This window comes from Falco peregrinus, chromosome 14 (genome assembly GCF_023634155.1).
Source record: "Falco peregrinus isolate bFalPer1 chromosome 14, bFalPer1.pri, whole genome shotgun sequence".
NCBI classification, from domain to species: Eukaryota; Metazoa; Chordata; class Aves; order Falconiformes; family Falconidae; genus Falco; species Falco peregrinus.
The window spans coordinates 2,714,120-2,730,810 of NC_073734.1; the positions used below are offsets into that span (position 1 = coordinate 2,714,120).

Consider the following 16,691-nt stretch of genomic DNA (forward strand, 5'->3'; position numbering starts at 1 on the left):
CCTTCCTTATGCTGCCATGTAAACGAGAACAGTAGATTATCACTATTGCTCTGAATGCATTAAATGAAGTTCCCTTCCCAGCCTGGGCTGCCAAGCTAGGGTGGACTGGCATATTTTCCTACCTGCTTCTGAGCTTCCTCCTGCAGCTGGTGGCTGGCCTCCGGGTCTTGGCTGAGCTGCTGGATTCGGCTGCATTTCTGCTCCAGTTCTGCCTGCCTCTCCCTCTGCTTGGTCTGCAGTTGATAGATCCTCTGCTCTTGAGCATCCAGCTATTGACCCGCCCAGGGAAAGAAAGAAAAAATGGAAAAAAAAATCAATTAATACTAAACGGCTTAACAAAACCCTGAACAGCAGAGGCCTGATGCTGCTGGGGGTGGGGATTGTTGGGAGGAGACACCCCCCCGCACACATTAGCTGCAAAAACCTGATGTTCTGGGGACAGGAAGCCAATATGGTAGGTGTGATCTGACACGCACGCCCGTGGCAGCAGCGGTATGTCCAACTCAGGGACGGCAGAGACTCTGCTGCACTGGGGTACCTGCCTCCTCTGCTCACGGAGGGGGTGTCAGGCAGCCTGGGTGACAAAAACAAAGAGCAGCTGAGCAAAAATAAAGTTATTCTAACTAATATCTAAATAACCAGCTCCTGATCAATCCAGCTGCATGCTGGGGCTCTGTGCTCCTCCACTCTGCACTGAGGACCGCTTCCCCCAGGCCTGTCCGCCACCAAGTGATGGGGAAGTGGCACGCTGGTACCCTGCAGCTTGGCCATCCACCCCTCTTGTCCCACAAGGCTTTGAGGGCTCAGTATTTCCACTTCTTGGCATCCCAGCTAGAGTTTACACAGGGAGGGAGCAGGAGAGCATCATGAATGTCAACCAAGGAGCAATTAGCATGACAAGACGGAAGTATCGATCCATTAGAGCTAGCAGTGCTGCAGCAGTCCTGCGGTGGAGCAGCTCCCCGGCTACTGACCCCGATGTCTTTGCAATGGGTGTCTCGGGGATGCTGCTCGCCTTCTTCCGACGGGTGAGAGATGCTGCAGCCAGTGGGTGCAAACGGGTGGGGCAGGGGCAAAGGCTCTGCGTGGCTCCTGCCCTGCTCAGGACAGCGAGGCAAGAGAAAATGCTGGCCACACAGCTCAAGAATCAGTCTGCTTGATGTTTTAAATTCAGCATAAAGAAATGCCCTGCGCTGCTGGCCAGGGGCTGTGCGATGCCTTGCCATAGCCAAGGGTCCTACGGGCAGTAAAGTGATCACTGCAGGTGGGAACAGCACGCTGCTTTTACTGCACAGGGGTGATTGGAAGCAGCCCTGTTTAATGAGGAAAGGGGCTCTCCAGAGCTTGCTGATAACACTAACGAGGTAACATGCAGGGGACAGACACTGCAGACATCTCACTGAGACTGGATGAGAGCAGTGCCTGTGCTGCTGCTTCGCGGTGGTGCAGGAGCAAGGCAGAACACACAAAGAGCAGATTTCTAGAAGAGATCTAGTGTATTCTTCTCCCCTGTCAGTAAGTCCCATTAGGTTCTATGTCTCTTCCTAGAAACAGCAAGAGCAGAGGTCCGAGGGCCCACAGGCACCGAACTGCCCAGGACCCTGTGCCTGTGCTCCTTGCCCAGACCTGTTGCCCTGCCCCATCCCATCAGCCAAGGATGTTGAGCCCTGTCAGCAGCACCAGGGACATCCCGCAACATGCGCAGTGACGGAGGTGCCTAATTAATGTTCACTAAACCTAGAGAGAATTTTGATATTAATTAAATGCTAACTGATTAGTAAAACATATTTACTGAAGATTGTCACCCAGCTGTCAACATTCAATAAATACATTAATAATCATTTTGCATGTAATTAACATAAAATGACATTAATGTCTACATTAAAGATGTATTGGAGACATTTTATGTAGTAGCCTGCATTCCTCCAAGCTGTATTCACATAACCCATTCAAACCCACAGTGAAGAAGGTTACCACTGTCCAGCAAAATGCCCACCAAAAGAGAAAAAAGAAAACATTTAAATTCTGAGTGGATCTAAGCGCGGGCACTTGTGCCTACATGCCTGTGCATTGCAATAGTAGAGACCAGCTTTGTGCTGAATACAGGATCCAGCAGTGAGTGCCGCGTGCTCTGAAGAGCAAAGGAGATGCTCTGGTGTGGGGCAGCGGGGACTGCTGGGCTCTGGGGCTGCTCTTGCTCCGCTGGCAATGGCAGCTGGCTTCCATCATGACGTGAACATGGGGCAAACTGAGTACTAGAGCTGTTCTGCAAGTTCTTGGCTTTGTCTTGGTACAAATGTATCCGACTCTTCCCACGCTCGGAAGAATCCCCAAGGCTCCCATATGGTGGTTTCTTCCTCTATTTGCCAGAGAGCAGAACAAGCACTGGGGCAGGGAGGACTTTTCACATGCTGCTTCATGCTGCTTGGCACAGACAAAGCACTTTCTCCCCCCTCCCTCTCTGCTGTGTAAGGTGGCTGGCATGTGGGTCTGGGCTCCTGGGCTGGGGTGCCCACTCGGCCTCGCAGCCCCTGGCATGATTCCACAGCAGCTCTCGACTGCCTCTGCCCGCTTGCGGAGGCTGGATGAGCACCAGGGCAATGCCTGGCAGCTGGGAAACTGGCAAAGCCAGACCTTGGCTGTGGCTGTGGTCTGGGGCACGGACCAGCTGGCTGCCACGCCGAGAAGATGACCAAATAGGTAACATAGTGAAGCACCTAGGGAGTGCTCGTTCTCCTTCTCTGAGAGGGCAGGGAGCAGCAACATACTTAAAATCCATGCAAGGACTGATCTCTGGCTGGCTGGCCCCAGGAAGCACCCTGGCCAAGGACACAGCCATCCCCTGAGACAGCCGTCTGCCTGACTGGGCACAAGCAGCACAGGCTGGCAGTGGAGGGGGCTGACAGGCACGGGACACCGCTCCCCTCCAGCAGCCCCAGCAGCCCAGCAGCAGTGGAGCCCCTGTTCCCTCCAGTGGCAGCGCCCACGCGGGGGGCCATCCACGGGGTAGGCAGGGCACCGGGGGGCTGCACCTCCGCACGACCACGTCCCAGCTCCCGCTAACGGGGGAGCCGGTGGCACGTGCCAGGCAGCTGGCAGAGCAGGCACAGGGCCCTTGGTGGAAGGCTGGGCACCCACTGGTGGGCGCCGGGCTGGATGGCTTCCAAAGCCTTGGGCTCGCAAAGCTTTATCTCCAGGGTTAATCTGAGATGGATGAGAGACCGAGAGGAAACAATGTCTCCTCAGCACACAGGATAAACACCTCCTTCCCCCAGCTGCGAGGCAGGTGAGCGGGTTTTGGAGGCAGAATAATTCTAGGATTTTCAATGTGATGAGTCTCTGTAGCAGCTCCCCGGCAACAGAAATGGCTGTGACAACAGGGGATGTCATATGGATTCATGAAGCAGCGTCTGCCTCTGGGTCCGAGTTAGCTGAGAGGACGCATCCTGCACAAAGCAGCACTGCTGCCTGAGCTCGCCTCCTTCCCCTGCGTGCCGCTCAGAGACAAGCCCACCTTCCCTTCGTCCCTATGCAGACCCATGAAGCAATTTGCTTGCTGCAGGAAAGAAGGTGGCATGTTTAAGGCGAACATCCCCCACCCCCACCCCCTCTCCTCTTATTTAAGTGGAATCAATTGTGCCATTTCTGCTTTGCTTTTCAAAAGCAATTACTTTCATGTCATTTCTACAGACATTCACAGAGAGCGAGAGAGTGAGGGCTTGATTATCCCCCCTCCCATCCCCATCCTGTGGCTTCCGCAGTGGCGGTGAAGTATTAAATTAAATGAGGTGTCTATGGAGCGGCGATGGTTTCAGGTCAGAGGCGCTATGGAAAGCTGTATGCTGCACTGCTCCTGTATATGTAAATGGATATATTAAAACCACTGATGTCAACTTGCAGCACTCATCTCCTCTGCTCTTGGGTGATCAAAGCTGATTGCAGAGGCAATTACTGCAAAGGAAAAGAAAATCACGGCCTCCTGCTCATCCCTGAGCTACCGGCGTTTTTAATTGCTTAGTGTAGCTGAAGCTGCCTCTCCATCTCCCTGGTGTACACACACACACACACACGCATGTGGGAGCAGTGCACGCCATGAAACACGGACAGGAATTGACATTTTTGGGGATGGGCAGTGAGAAGTACCCCAAGCAGGGGAAGACCACAACATGAAAAATAATGATGCTTAAAAATGAATTAAACCACTACAGCAGGCAAGGTTGTATCTTAGCAAGCTGCTGGATCAATAACACTGGGAGAAAAATCAGGGCAGCATAATAAATGCCCATAAGACTGCCTCTCTCATTCTCTGCTTTGGTCCTAGATTCACAGTAAGAATTCTTCAGTCTTTTACAGGCTGTAGCTAATCAGGCTCCCAAATCCTCGTGACGTAGATAAGAACCGTGACCCCTGTTTTACAGCTGAAACAACTTGAAAGAAAGGTATCAGTGCCTGCCCTGAGAAGCCCTGACTCCTCACCTGCTCTTGCATTTGTATTTCACATGCACTTCCACATGAGTACCAGCAAAGGCAGAGGACATTGTAATGTAAGTGCAGCTACACCAAGCCACAGCCAGCACGGTTTCAGGGACCAGGCTGAGCTGTCTGGCTGCACCACTGGTAGCACCGGGTAATTTGGTGCTGGCTAGACTTCAGCTGTGGGGCACCGATTTCACGTGCTGTTCATTCAAACGGCTTCTCTCCATGAAGGGTGGAGAGCAGGGTCAAGCCAGGTGCCTCCTCATATGCCATCCTACGCCTGTTTCCCCCGAGGCTGCGCACCAGCATCCATTCACATGCCGGTGTGACGCTGGTGCCCAGTCTCCTCGCATGGGCACGCTGTGCTGGGAGGGCATTCTGGCTGGCTGTGGTGGGCTGGCCCTGGCTGAGCGCCGGGTGCCCACCCAGCCGCTCTGTCACTGCCCGCCTCAGCCAGGCAGGGGGGAGAAAACATAACAAAAGGCTCGTGGGTCGAGATCAGGACGGGGGGGTCACTCGGCGCTTACTGTCACAGGGAAAACAGACTTGACTTGCGGAAAAATAGTTTACCATTCAAATCAGAAAACCACGTTCCCCCGACCTCTCCCTTCTTTCCAGGCTTAACTTAATTCCCGATTTCTCTCCCTCCTCCCCAGAAGCGGGCAGGGGACGGGGAATGGCGGTTATGGTCAGTCCATCACACGTTGTCTCTGCTGCTCCTTCCTCCCCACTCTTCCCCTGCCCCATCACAGGGTCCCTCCCAGAGGAGACAGTTCTCCGTGAACTTCTCCAGCGTGGGTCCCTCCCACTGGCTGCAGCCCCCCAGGCACAGCCGGCCCCAGCAGGGGTCCTCAGGGAGGGGGGCCCCAGCCCTGCCCCAGTGCGGGCTGCCCACGGGTCACAGCCCCCTCCAGGCATCCCCCTGCCCCTGCGTGGGGCCCTTCCCGGGCTGCGGGTGGGGATCTGCTCCCCCGTGGGCTCCGTGGGCTGGGGGCACAGCCTGCCTCGCCGGGGGCTTCCCACGGGTGCAGGGGAATCTGCTGCGGCACCTGGAGCCCCCCCGCCTCCTCCTGCACTGACCCTCGTGTCTGCAGGGCTGTTGCTCTCACATACTCTCGCTCCTCTCTTCCACTGCAGGTTTTTTTTTTGGCAGACTTCCCCGCTACCCCCTTTAAATCTGTTATCCCCGAGGCGCTACCACCGTTGCTGATGGGCTCAGCCTTGGCCAGCGGCAGGTCCGTCTCAGAGCCGGCTGGCGTTGGCTCTGTTGGACATGGGGGCAACTTCTGGCATCTTCTCACAGAAGCCACCCCGTAGCCCCCCTACCAAAACCTTGCCATGCAAACCTGTTACACCAACACGGTGTGCTGGCTGTGTGCATGTGCTCTCTGCATGCACATCCGCACGTGGTCTGAGGCAGAACTCTGTAAAACGTAAAACGTAAGATCTGTCACTGAAGTGTTATAAGGGGGCAAGGAAGTCAGTAAAGAAGATGGGGGCAAACAAAAGACCTATCTTTCCACCTGAGGTAGGAATACGCTTTTGGAAGAAACAGCTTCCAAGAAGCATCAGCCAGCGCCTTTGCCTCGCATCCAAGCTATGGGTGTGGGACCTGAGCGGTGTCACCAGCTCCTGCCTGAGCACCTGGCACCTGCTCTGGGATTATGCACTGGCAGCTTCTTGTGATCCCCCCCAGTCACTAGAAATGCTGGTGCAAACCAATTCCTGACATTGTGCCATGATGTAATGGGACTCAAAGCAGGCCTAGATGTTCCCCCGGTAAAACCCCATCACCCCACCAGCTGCCTTGCACCTCGGACGGGTGTGCTAAGGCCGGCAGAGGCTTGAGCCGTGGAGCCTTTCTGGCAGCCCACAGGTCACGCACCCACAAGGGCACTCCCAACTGTGATCACATGCGAATCCTGCCCACATGCTGTGCCCAACCTAGGGAACAGGAGAGGATTAGGATGTATCAGTAAGCACAAGTTAGTAAACACAGGTTAGAACTGTGTTATGCCTGAATAGGTGCTGACAGCTGTGCTGCTGCTGTGCAAGCATTTGTAGAAGTGCTGTGCTGGCCTGGCCGTAGGGAGGTTTTCTGTACAGCTACACTGGATTAACTCACTGCAGCACCTCACAGAACAGTAAGACAGCACCTTAAGAGAAGTTTTGCTCCCCACTCAGCCAACACGGTGCTTGCTGGAGGACAACAGGAGAGCCATGCCTTTGGGGACCCTGCTTGGAGGGAACAAACTGCTCGAGTGAGATGAAAGCAGCTGTCTTTTCTGCAGGAGTAGAAGAGACCAGGCTGGGGAGGAGCACAAGCTGAGGGAGCCTGGGCACTCTGGAGGAGGAAGGCTTGCCGCCTCCTGCTGCAGAGCAGCCCCTCTCCGATGGCCCTTCCCTCTGGCAAGCTGGGCTGGGGGTTGGTGCCACCGTCATGGCAGTATGCCAGTAGCCGCAGGCCTGCATCGAGTGCGAGGGCTGCGTCTCGGAGTGGGACCTTCAGCGTGCCACCCCGCGGAAGCCCGAGTGCGAGGACGGTGCCCAGGATGAAGCGAGGAGAGGTGCCGCCTGCGGTGCCCTGTGCTGCCAGCAAAGCAGACAGCATCGCAGTGTCACCGGGGGTGTCCTGAGGGAAGGTCACAGTCAGCCCTGATACAGCTGATGCCTCTCTGACTTAAGCTGCTGGAAGCACCACCATGGAAGCGGTGGCACCACACACAAGGCAACAGAGACCCTAAGAATTTATTTTCTGCTCTAACTGAATTCTCTCAAATGGCTGCTATGCTCCTTCAGGCTCGGCTGGGCTGGGTGGCTTTCTGTGAAAGCTATCCTGACCCGATACCTGGGGAATGAACGACAGACCCAGAGAAAAACAAACACTGCAATGCGTGGCCAGAACAAAAACTAGCAGCAATTCCCTCTCCAAGGCAGATGAATGGAAACACCTAATGATGAAGGCAGATCTGCCAACGCATGACTGCATTTGGGAACCATGAATCAGGCCCCAAACAGCAAGTGTTTACCAAACTGTAAGTGCTAGGTTACTTTTTCTTCTGATTTTTTGACCCTTCAGGGCTTCACTTTTGCACTGTTCTCCTGAAGCACTGGACAGTGAAGCAGTTTTTTTAAAATTGCAAACAAAGCCTGGGACTCTGCTCTTCCTGCTTGATTCTACAACTGGAGCTTCAAAAAACCCACAGAAAATCATGAAACCCAGAAGCAAACCCTGTGATCTGCTCAGGCTGCAGGAACGCTGGGGGCCTTCGGCAGTGCCTGCCCAGAGCCCTCCCTGCCCGCTGGACGGGCTCTGCCACGCATTCTCCTCCCTTCCTTGTGAATCTGTATTTTCAGCCCAAGGATGCAATTCTTTTTTTTTATGAGCTGCCTGTCTCTTTTTGTTTAGCCGAGAGTGCTCAGAGCCCTTCCCCCACCTCCTTTTCCACCACTGCTGCTGGTTTTATTCAATTCAACACTTGAGGGAACTGCAGATGAAATGTCTCTGAATCTAAATTGCCAGCGATAGATCCAACAGCCTTTTTCCCTCTCCCCCTCCCCACGTTCCCCTCAGACAGAATGCTTGAGCATATTGCCTCCGCCTCACTCAGCTTCAGCTGCAAAATACCAACGCCAGGACAGGAACCCAGCGGCGGGAGCCCACCGACCTCCAGAGTGCAGGCAGGAGTGTGGCACCTGCCCTGGCACGAGGGGGGCTGGGACTGAAGAGGCAGAGGCCAGTTGCTGCCTAAAAGCAACCCGAGTCCGACAGGACCCTGCAGGGCCACACTGCGTTCTGCTGACGGCCACCTGTGTGGGCACTGCCATTGCCACTGCCACGCACGTGCCCTGCAGAGTGCAGGCACTTGCTACGCTGCCTGGGTCCCCCGTGTGCAAACAGCTGCTGCCTGAAGCTAAGTGGGGGCCGCTGCGGCCAGCCTCGCTGCTGCACAGGCATCGGACCAGAAGCAGGCCCACCGTGTCTGGAGGGGCAGCAGGCAGCGCTGCTCTGTCAGCACACCTTCCCTTACAAGGCACCATGCAGAGCCTGGGGGGCCAGTCCTGCTCATACCGCTGCAAGCACAGGGAAGGGAGTGCCGTGAGGGCTGTGGGTGCTGAGCCAGCAGCTCAGTGGAGAGGAGGTCATCCCGTCTGAGCAGGTCATCACCCTGGCACTGGCCTGAGGAGACGGGAAACTTGCTTTTTATTTGGGTGGGAAATGGGGGAGAACTCTCGCTACTGGCAGTGCCTACGTGCCCAAGCATTCACACGCTTAGTATGGGGCACATGATGCCACGCAGGCAAACGGCATAGGAAAGGACAGGAAAGGATGGGAAAGGGTAGGAAAGGCACACTCTTTGTTAGAGAGGAACCTGTGCAGTTCTTGCGGAAGGACTGCACATCTCTGCAGTAAGCAGAGGACATCTGCCCCAGCCTGCAGCCCACCGCTGAGCTCTGAGGACAACTGCCCGACGGAGCAGTGCTCAAGGCGGCTCTGTCCTTCAGCTCGACTTGGTGCTTTGGGAATGTACCTGCAGTGTGGGGGGAGGTGGGGTTTCATCTTCACCAGGAATGAATATTTCTCCTCCAGTGCCTCAAGGCAAAGCTATGTCAGTGAGTCTGTGGGGTCAGGAAAGCTCCCTCTCCTCCTGCTGCTGCTTTCACCACACTCATGCTTTGGTGAGGGGCAGGAATGACACACTCGGGGCATGCCCAGAGCCTGGAGCATGTAAACATAACCTGAGGGTGGGGTACAGGACAGAGGAGAGCTTTCCCTGCCAACTCCTGCAGCCTCTGGACATGTTGCTGACAGCGATGGCATCAACTGTAAGGTCTGAGGGAATCTAGAATTGCTTAGGTTGGAAAATACCTTTAAGATCATCAAGTCCAACTGTTAACACTGTCAAGCCCATCACTAAACCATGTCCCAAAGCACCACATCTACGCATCTTTTAAATCCCTCCAGGGGATGGTGGCTCCACCACCTCCCTGAGCAACCTGTTCCAGGGCTTGACAACCCTTTCAGTGAAGAGATTTTTTCCAATATCCAATCTAAACCTCCCCTGGCACAACTTGAGGCCGTTTCCTCTTGTGCTCTCGCTTGTTACTCGGGAAGAAATGCTGCATGATGGTCTCCTTGCCCCAGTGCTGCCTGGCCCCCCGGGCTTCACCCACAGCCTCTGCAGCAATGAGTGTGGCACGTGGCATGGTGGAAATGGCATCAAGTCCTTTGCTAAGGGAGATCTACGCAACCCTCTGTTTCCATTTGAATGGCTTTTCATTTTGCCCAGTTCAATGTTTAGCGATTGTTCGTGCTGTCTGGAGAACCTTTGATTAAATCTCCTAATTTTCGGCTAAGCTTTTTCTTTCTGTAGGGCAAACCCTTGACCTTAGAGCATAGAAAAGTAGTCAAAAGGAAAAATAACAAGGCAAAGAGGAAGGAGGGGTAAAAGCTGGGAAACACAGAGGAATTGAAAGCTTGAAGGAGTCACTACACATGGAAAGAGACGCTTGCAGCCGTCCTGCCAAACAGCTCCCTCCACAAGGCTCGGGCTAACGGCAAGGACCTGTGTTTCCCGACCATGCCTGCCCACACTGCTGGTGCTGCTCCACCAAACAAGAGGGCTGGGCTTCAGTGATGCCCCCGAATTTGCTCCTTGGCAGGGAGAGGGGAGAGCTGGGCAGCAGTGTTTTCCATTTCTGTGCAAGGATACAGAAGCACTGAGGTCTTCCACGACCGTGTGTTACAAACAGAGGCTGTGGGGCTCGCACCGGTAGCGAGTGCTCAGCAGGGAGATGCGTGTGTAGAATGTTTCATCATTTTAAATCGTGCCAAGAGGCACAGGTAGAGCAGAGAGAAGACTGGAAAGAGCAGGAGTACTTTTCTTTGCAGACAAGCAGAGATCGAGGTGCTACGCCAGCCAGGGTTTGGCACGGCTCCTTCTTGTTTTCATGGCATCCACAGGGCTCTGCCTGGGGATCTCTAACCTGTTCCCCCAGACTTGAAACGGGGCTGGGTACAGAACTACAGCCACAGTCACACAAACACACAGATAAATGTCATCACCTTTGGTGCTGGGTGAATTAAATGCTTTTTGCCCTTTGGCTGCAGAGAAAAATATTAAAATGTAGGCAGAATATTATTGGAAAAATAAATATTTTTTTTCTGAGTGTAGAGACAGAAAATGAAATGTTAACTATATGATGAGGTATGAAATATTTCACTAATCTCAAAAGCCTGGTAGTCCCAAAACCTAAAGACAACAGCTTAAAAATGCCAACTTTGCCATTTCAGTATTATTTTAAGAAAGACTAGTCGGTGTGTTTATTCCACAACTGTAAATGACACCCATTTCCACTCAGATATTAAAAAACTCTACTGACCTCTATCCTGCTCCCCAAGTCCTTCAGTCCTATCTGAAATTCATTTGTAATGCACAGATGGTCAGTATAAAAATCTCCCTCATAATGAAAGCATATGTTGAGAACAAAAGCAAATAAATGGGGTATAACAATAAACATACCAAGAGGCATCACGCTGACTGCATTATAGATTTTCATAATTAATTAAAAGAAAATCTGCCTTTGGGTATCTGTCATGAGAACAGAGTCCTGCTGTGGAATCCACGGCCTATCTAGGATCTGTAACAGAGCCAGCCGCTGCCGCATCTGCACTCCCAGATGGGGCTGGATCATCTGGCTGGTCCTGATGCTGCTGCCGCCTGCTCTTGGTGAGCAGTGGTGCCTCAGCCCCATGTGAGGGGCCGTGATGCCCAGCAGCTGATACATGTCTCTGGGGCTCCATGGGGCACTTGAAGTAGTTCATATGTGGCACATGGCCTCTGGAGATGCAGCAGGGTCCTGGACACCAGTGGTGAGGTGGAGGACCCAAAGGACGGGGCACTGCAGAGCACAGCCCCGCCAGCCCCATGGGAAACACACATGCTACCGCTGTTCTCTCAAATGGGTAAACTGAGCCCCAGAAAGGTTTCGGACACTCATGCAATGCCACACTGGGACTCAGCATAGCCTTGTACAATGGCTGGCTCCTGTTCCACAGGGACCCATGACACTACATTGTCCTGTCGCAAAACCTGTTGTTCCTCCACCTGCTCCTGTAGTGCTCTTCTGGACTGGCTTGGGGGAGTTGGCAGCTTCTACCCAGCTTTGGAAGGAAAGACGCAACAAAAGCGTTAGCACTGGCTGGAACAGCAAATGTCTCACTTCCTGGGCAGGGGTTTGTGGAGGGCAGTATCAGCAGGAACCAGCTTCAGCAAAGCTAATCTGAGATGTACATGAAAACACGGGAGGAAGCAGAGCACAGGAAGAGACACTGCATTTCATTCTGCTGTTCCTTACAAAGCTCTCTGTAGATCTCTCTCCCACAAATTAGCAATTCATAGTATTAAATGTTGTGTAATTAGAATTTCAAAAGTGTCCACAGTAGATTGAATTGAGAGATGGGGGGAGCCGGGGATAAGCCCCCATCCCCAGGTACAGCTGCAAGAGCAGCACAGGTGCCAGCGTCCATGTGCTGACTGGCCCGTGGCTCGCCCCTCGGCATGTCAGCCTGATGGTGAGTCAGTCCTGCACAGATTTCAACAGAAATCTGGCTCGTTACCTGAAATGAGAACTCGCTCTTCACAAGAGATTTTCTGCAGTAAGGCTGCCATGGATCCAGGCATTTTTACACCCATCATGAGGCATAATCAGACAGCCCTGCTTGGTGCGAATTGCTAGAAAGGGAACTGCTGGGGAGACACTGCGTGTGTCGAAAGAAGTGGAAAAAGGATCATAAGGCAACGTCTGAATACCACCAAGACACAATCCCTCTGGCAGATCTCTGAATTCCCTCCTCAGCGGAAAATTCAAGGGCTTGTGATGAAACAAGAAATCTACAAGTGGGGAGCTCAGTATATATAAATCTTCCCTGCCCAACGGTCCTGCATCCTGACTCACTATATGAAAAGTGTAGACAAGTTCCTCCCACCACTCATCTCCTGTTACTGCAGAATCCCTCATCTCCAACCAGCCTATCAGGTGATGACACATGAAATACAGGTTATTGGGTGCACACTGAAGTGACAGGCAGCGTCTGGTTTTCAGAGGCGATGGATTTCTGCAGCTCCCATAAGCATCAGTTGGGTTTACAAAACCCTGGATGCTGGGGAGGGGTAAGCAGAAGCTGTAAAATTACAACACTCTTCATTGACATGCACGTCTACTCTTACGTAAGCTAGGGAAAGCCCAGGAAAAGATGGAAGACAGGCTGCGTACAAAGAGGAACACAGCAAGTCAGGACAGTAACTGTGTGACATGGGGGTACTGCTCCTGGGACAGGGTTGTGGTCTCCAGCAAGCACTTCTCCTGCACTTGACTCACTAACCTTCAGGAGGTTTCATGATGAAAACAACTGAACAAGACCCTGAGCAACCTTATCTAACTTTGAGGTTAGTCCTGCACTGAGGAGGAGGTTGGACTGCAGACCGCCTGAAGTCCTTCCCAACCTCTAGAATTCTGTAATTTTTCTCATTCTATTTTTAATTAATGCTCAATAATACAACTAAATGGGCTTAACAAAGACTTGGTATAATGTCTCATGTGACTGAAATATTAACATACCAGGGGGCAGTTCCTCAGATGAATGCTGCTAACTGCACCAAGACGCTGTGCAAAGGAAATGCTGCAAGTGTGAAATGTGAAATTAACTCAGCTAAGCCATGAACTCCACCGTGACTACAAACACAAATGGGAAACAATCAGACAAATAGGAAAGCAGGGGTAAGGAGAGGGAAAAAACCATGAAGACACAACATGAGGTGCAACCAACAAGGGAAATCAAAAGTGGCAAGTATGCATTTACTGGAAAGACTAAGAAAAGAGTTGGCTGGCCTCTCCATGGAATGGTGCAATTACTGACATGTGATGCTAAGACAACCAGTCTTTCATAGCATCTTGTTTCAGTCTTGTCTAAAAGGTTAGCAGCAAAAAGGTGGCCATCGTAGTTAATACTAAGGGCAAAGAGGCAGGATTTCAGACTCAGACAGGTATGGCGTGCACTTACAAGTTAGATATTTGCAATCTATCTGAGTCTAAGGAATCCCAGTGTAGAGTATGTAAAGAATTGACTGAAGCAGTTTAAGAGCATTTAGTACTTCATGAACTACTGGAAAACTGACAAATGGCAAACATGGTGTCTGCCTGTAAAAAGGGGGTAGAGCAAAAAGAAGTCAGAGACTTATAGATCAGTTAGCTTAGCTCCAATTTCTGGAAAACCGTTAATTAAACAACTTGTAAGCACCTGAAAGATAACAAGGGGATGGGTAACAACTAACATGGATCTGACAAGAACAAATCTTCTCTAATCTATGTAAGTTCCTTCCACAAAACAGTAAAGGGTAGATAGAAGAGATACAACAAGTACTATGTATCTTGACTTTATAGAAGTTTCTGATGCTCACATAGTCTTCTTGTGAGCAAGCTTAAGAAATGTGACCTAGATAAACCTGCTATTAGATAAGGTACAAAGGTCACTTAAGTACAAAACTTGTTGAAAAGCTCCATTGCATGAGTAGTTATCTATGATTCATTGTCAAAATGGAAGGATGTACCCAGAGCGTTTGAAGGGATTGCTTGCTCTTGTTCTGGGGAACATTCATGGTGCAGGTGACAGAACTGAGAATGTTAGTTACACTTGTAAAGGACAAATTTAGGTGGAACTGCAAGATTATTGGAAGACAGGATTTAAACTGGAGAAATGAGCTGGGAGAATAAAGTGAAATTCCATAGAGGTGAGTGCAAGGAAGGAGTCACTGCTGCATATGCAGAATATCAAGTTGCTAGGTAGGAGCTCACCAAGATGGGGCTAATGCTACTGTGGACCCATACGAATGCAAGCCAATGATATTGCACTGTTGTTAAAAAGGAAAATGTTATACTGGGTGCATGAACAGGACGTAGCCTGCAAAACATGTGACGTCATCTGCATGCTCAATCCTCAGATGAAGCATGGTGTACAATTTGGGGAACTGCTTGCACTTCAAAGGATGAGTGAAGCAGCTGGATAAATCCCAGAGGTGAACAGTGTGAATGAACTGAGATCTGGAAACATGACCCCTAAGGGAGTAGTGGAGGAGTTCAAATGATTTCGCTTGAAGAAAGAACTGAAGGAATCATGTCTTCAAACAAATAATAACACTACTCCTGCAAAGAGCAAGAATATAATCCTTCCCCATGCCAGTGGAGAATGCACAGACAGCAATGGTCTTAAATTACATTAGATGAGAGATTAGGAAAAACGTTTTAGAGGAAAGGATAGTTTGAACTGGCATTCGTTGTCTTGGGCTGCAGATCTGTAAGGTCTCCATCCTCAGAAGTCTTCAAGACTAAAATCTATACCACACTTGTCAGGAATACCACACTTGAGGGTATGAGGATGGACAAGCAGCTCCTCATGTGCACACTGTAGCCCAACTTTTCCGTCATCCTGTAGCCCTGTAGCTAGCTACCTACAGGAAGAACTTGCTTTCCACATAGGTATAGCTGGGGCAATCACCAAAATGTCTCATGCTCCAAACAGCTAAGTCCCAGCGAAAGAGGGCAGGAGCTCTCTTCTCACAGGAAGGCAGACAGCTGATACTCCCCTAACCTTGACTTGTGACTTTTGCAAGGACTTGTGTGTCCAAGCTAAATCAAGTGCCTAAGTGCAGAGCAAAGAGTGTCCCTTCTGACAGCTCAGCAAGTGTGTGAGCTAGGTGAAGAACACCAATGAAAAAAGCCTCCAGGTACCAGCTGTTTTTCATATTTTTAGCAATGGCACAGCTAAGACAATCCCGATGCACACAATGGTGTCTCCACTGAGGCAGCTCTCGTCTGCTCCACCGACCAACTATGTGGCTGCAGGCAAGTCATTCCATAGCCTCGTGCTGAGAAACTGAAAAACAAGCAGGAACTTCACTGGAAAACCTTCAAGAAAATTCTTATCAATCTATCTTGAGATTTCCTGAGGAAACAAATTCCCCAGCTCTTCTGCAAGGAAACATTTGAGACACAAATATGAGGCAAGTGGAAGATTTGATACACATGGCTACATCATCCCTGCAATTCATGGGAAGGGCCGTGAAGTCAGGCTGATTATGTTCACTGGACACCAAGAACATGCAAAAAACAACACAGGTGAAGGCCGTGGCTTTTGAAGTTGGTGCATTTGTGGTTTGCTCTAGGGACAGCTGAGGCATACCTGTCAATACTGAAGACCCCATGGTATTGTGATGAAGAAATACACAGCCTTTACACACACTATGAGAGAAACCTGTTCTGTGAACATGCTGCAGACATGCTGCAGAACTCCACTTCACCCACTTCCATGGCTGTGGCTCTAGCAAGAAACCAAAATTCAGCCCAAGCCTCCTGGCCAGGCTCAATGGGCTATGTCCCAAAAATAGCCCACCACATCCCACGCACTCCTGATTCTGCAGCTCAGCAGAAGCCCTCATGTAAACAGCTCTTCTGAGAGGACAGGGTATGCCAAGCACATGCTACCATTTACTGAAATCATAGAATCATATAACCATGGAACCATTTAGGTTGGAAAAGACCTTTACGATCACCGAGCCCCAACTGTTAACACTCCTTTGAACCCCTCCTCCTGTACCCAAGAGAGATTATTGGTCTTGTGCATGACTCGCTGCTGAGACAGTGTGACTCAAGTGACAGAAAACAGATGGGACCTGCAGGCTGTGAAAGCAGACCACAGGAAAAAAGCTTTGGGGCAGCCCCATGCAGCAAAGACAGGACGCTGGTCTTACTGGGGCTACAAAATGCTCTGTCAAGCATGCCGGCTAAGCAGAGTGCCACTGAGGAGAAGGCAGCACAGTGGCCGTGGCTGCTGCCCCTGCTGCCGGCGGTGCGGGGCTGGCTCCAGAGAGCGACGGCTGGCAGTGGGGCTCCGCACACAGGCTGCCCCCCAGAACCTCACCAGTCGCAGGTTTTGAGGCAAGATGACATAATATCACACAGATAAAAGGAGAAGATAGGAGGAAAACCTTAACCTCACTCTGCAAATCATAACAGCTTTGTAAAAATGAAAGTCAGAGCTAAATCCTCCCGCTGCACACCTTCCCACTCTGGAAACCGTTCAAGCACAGACATTTTCTATGAGCTGCAAACTGCACACGTCAGGGAGAGACTCTAGTATAATATCTGCACAATAGCAC

At 51.3% G+C, this 16,691-nt stretch overlaps 1 long non-coding RNA gene across 1 annotated transcript in view; it reads right to left on the reverse strand.

Moving 5' to 3' along the window:
• Window positions 1-16,691, reverse strand: part of LOC114011583 (uncharacterized) — a 124,384-nt gene that overhangs the window by 15,685 nt on the left and 92,008 nt on the right. Inside the window, exon 6 of the long non-coding RNA XR_008749786.1 lies at window positions 123-269. This is a non-coding gene — a long non-coding RNA (uncharacterized LOC114011583). The remainder of the gene's footprint in view (window positions 1-122; window positions 270-16,691) is intronic.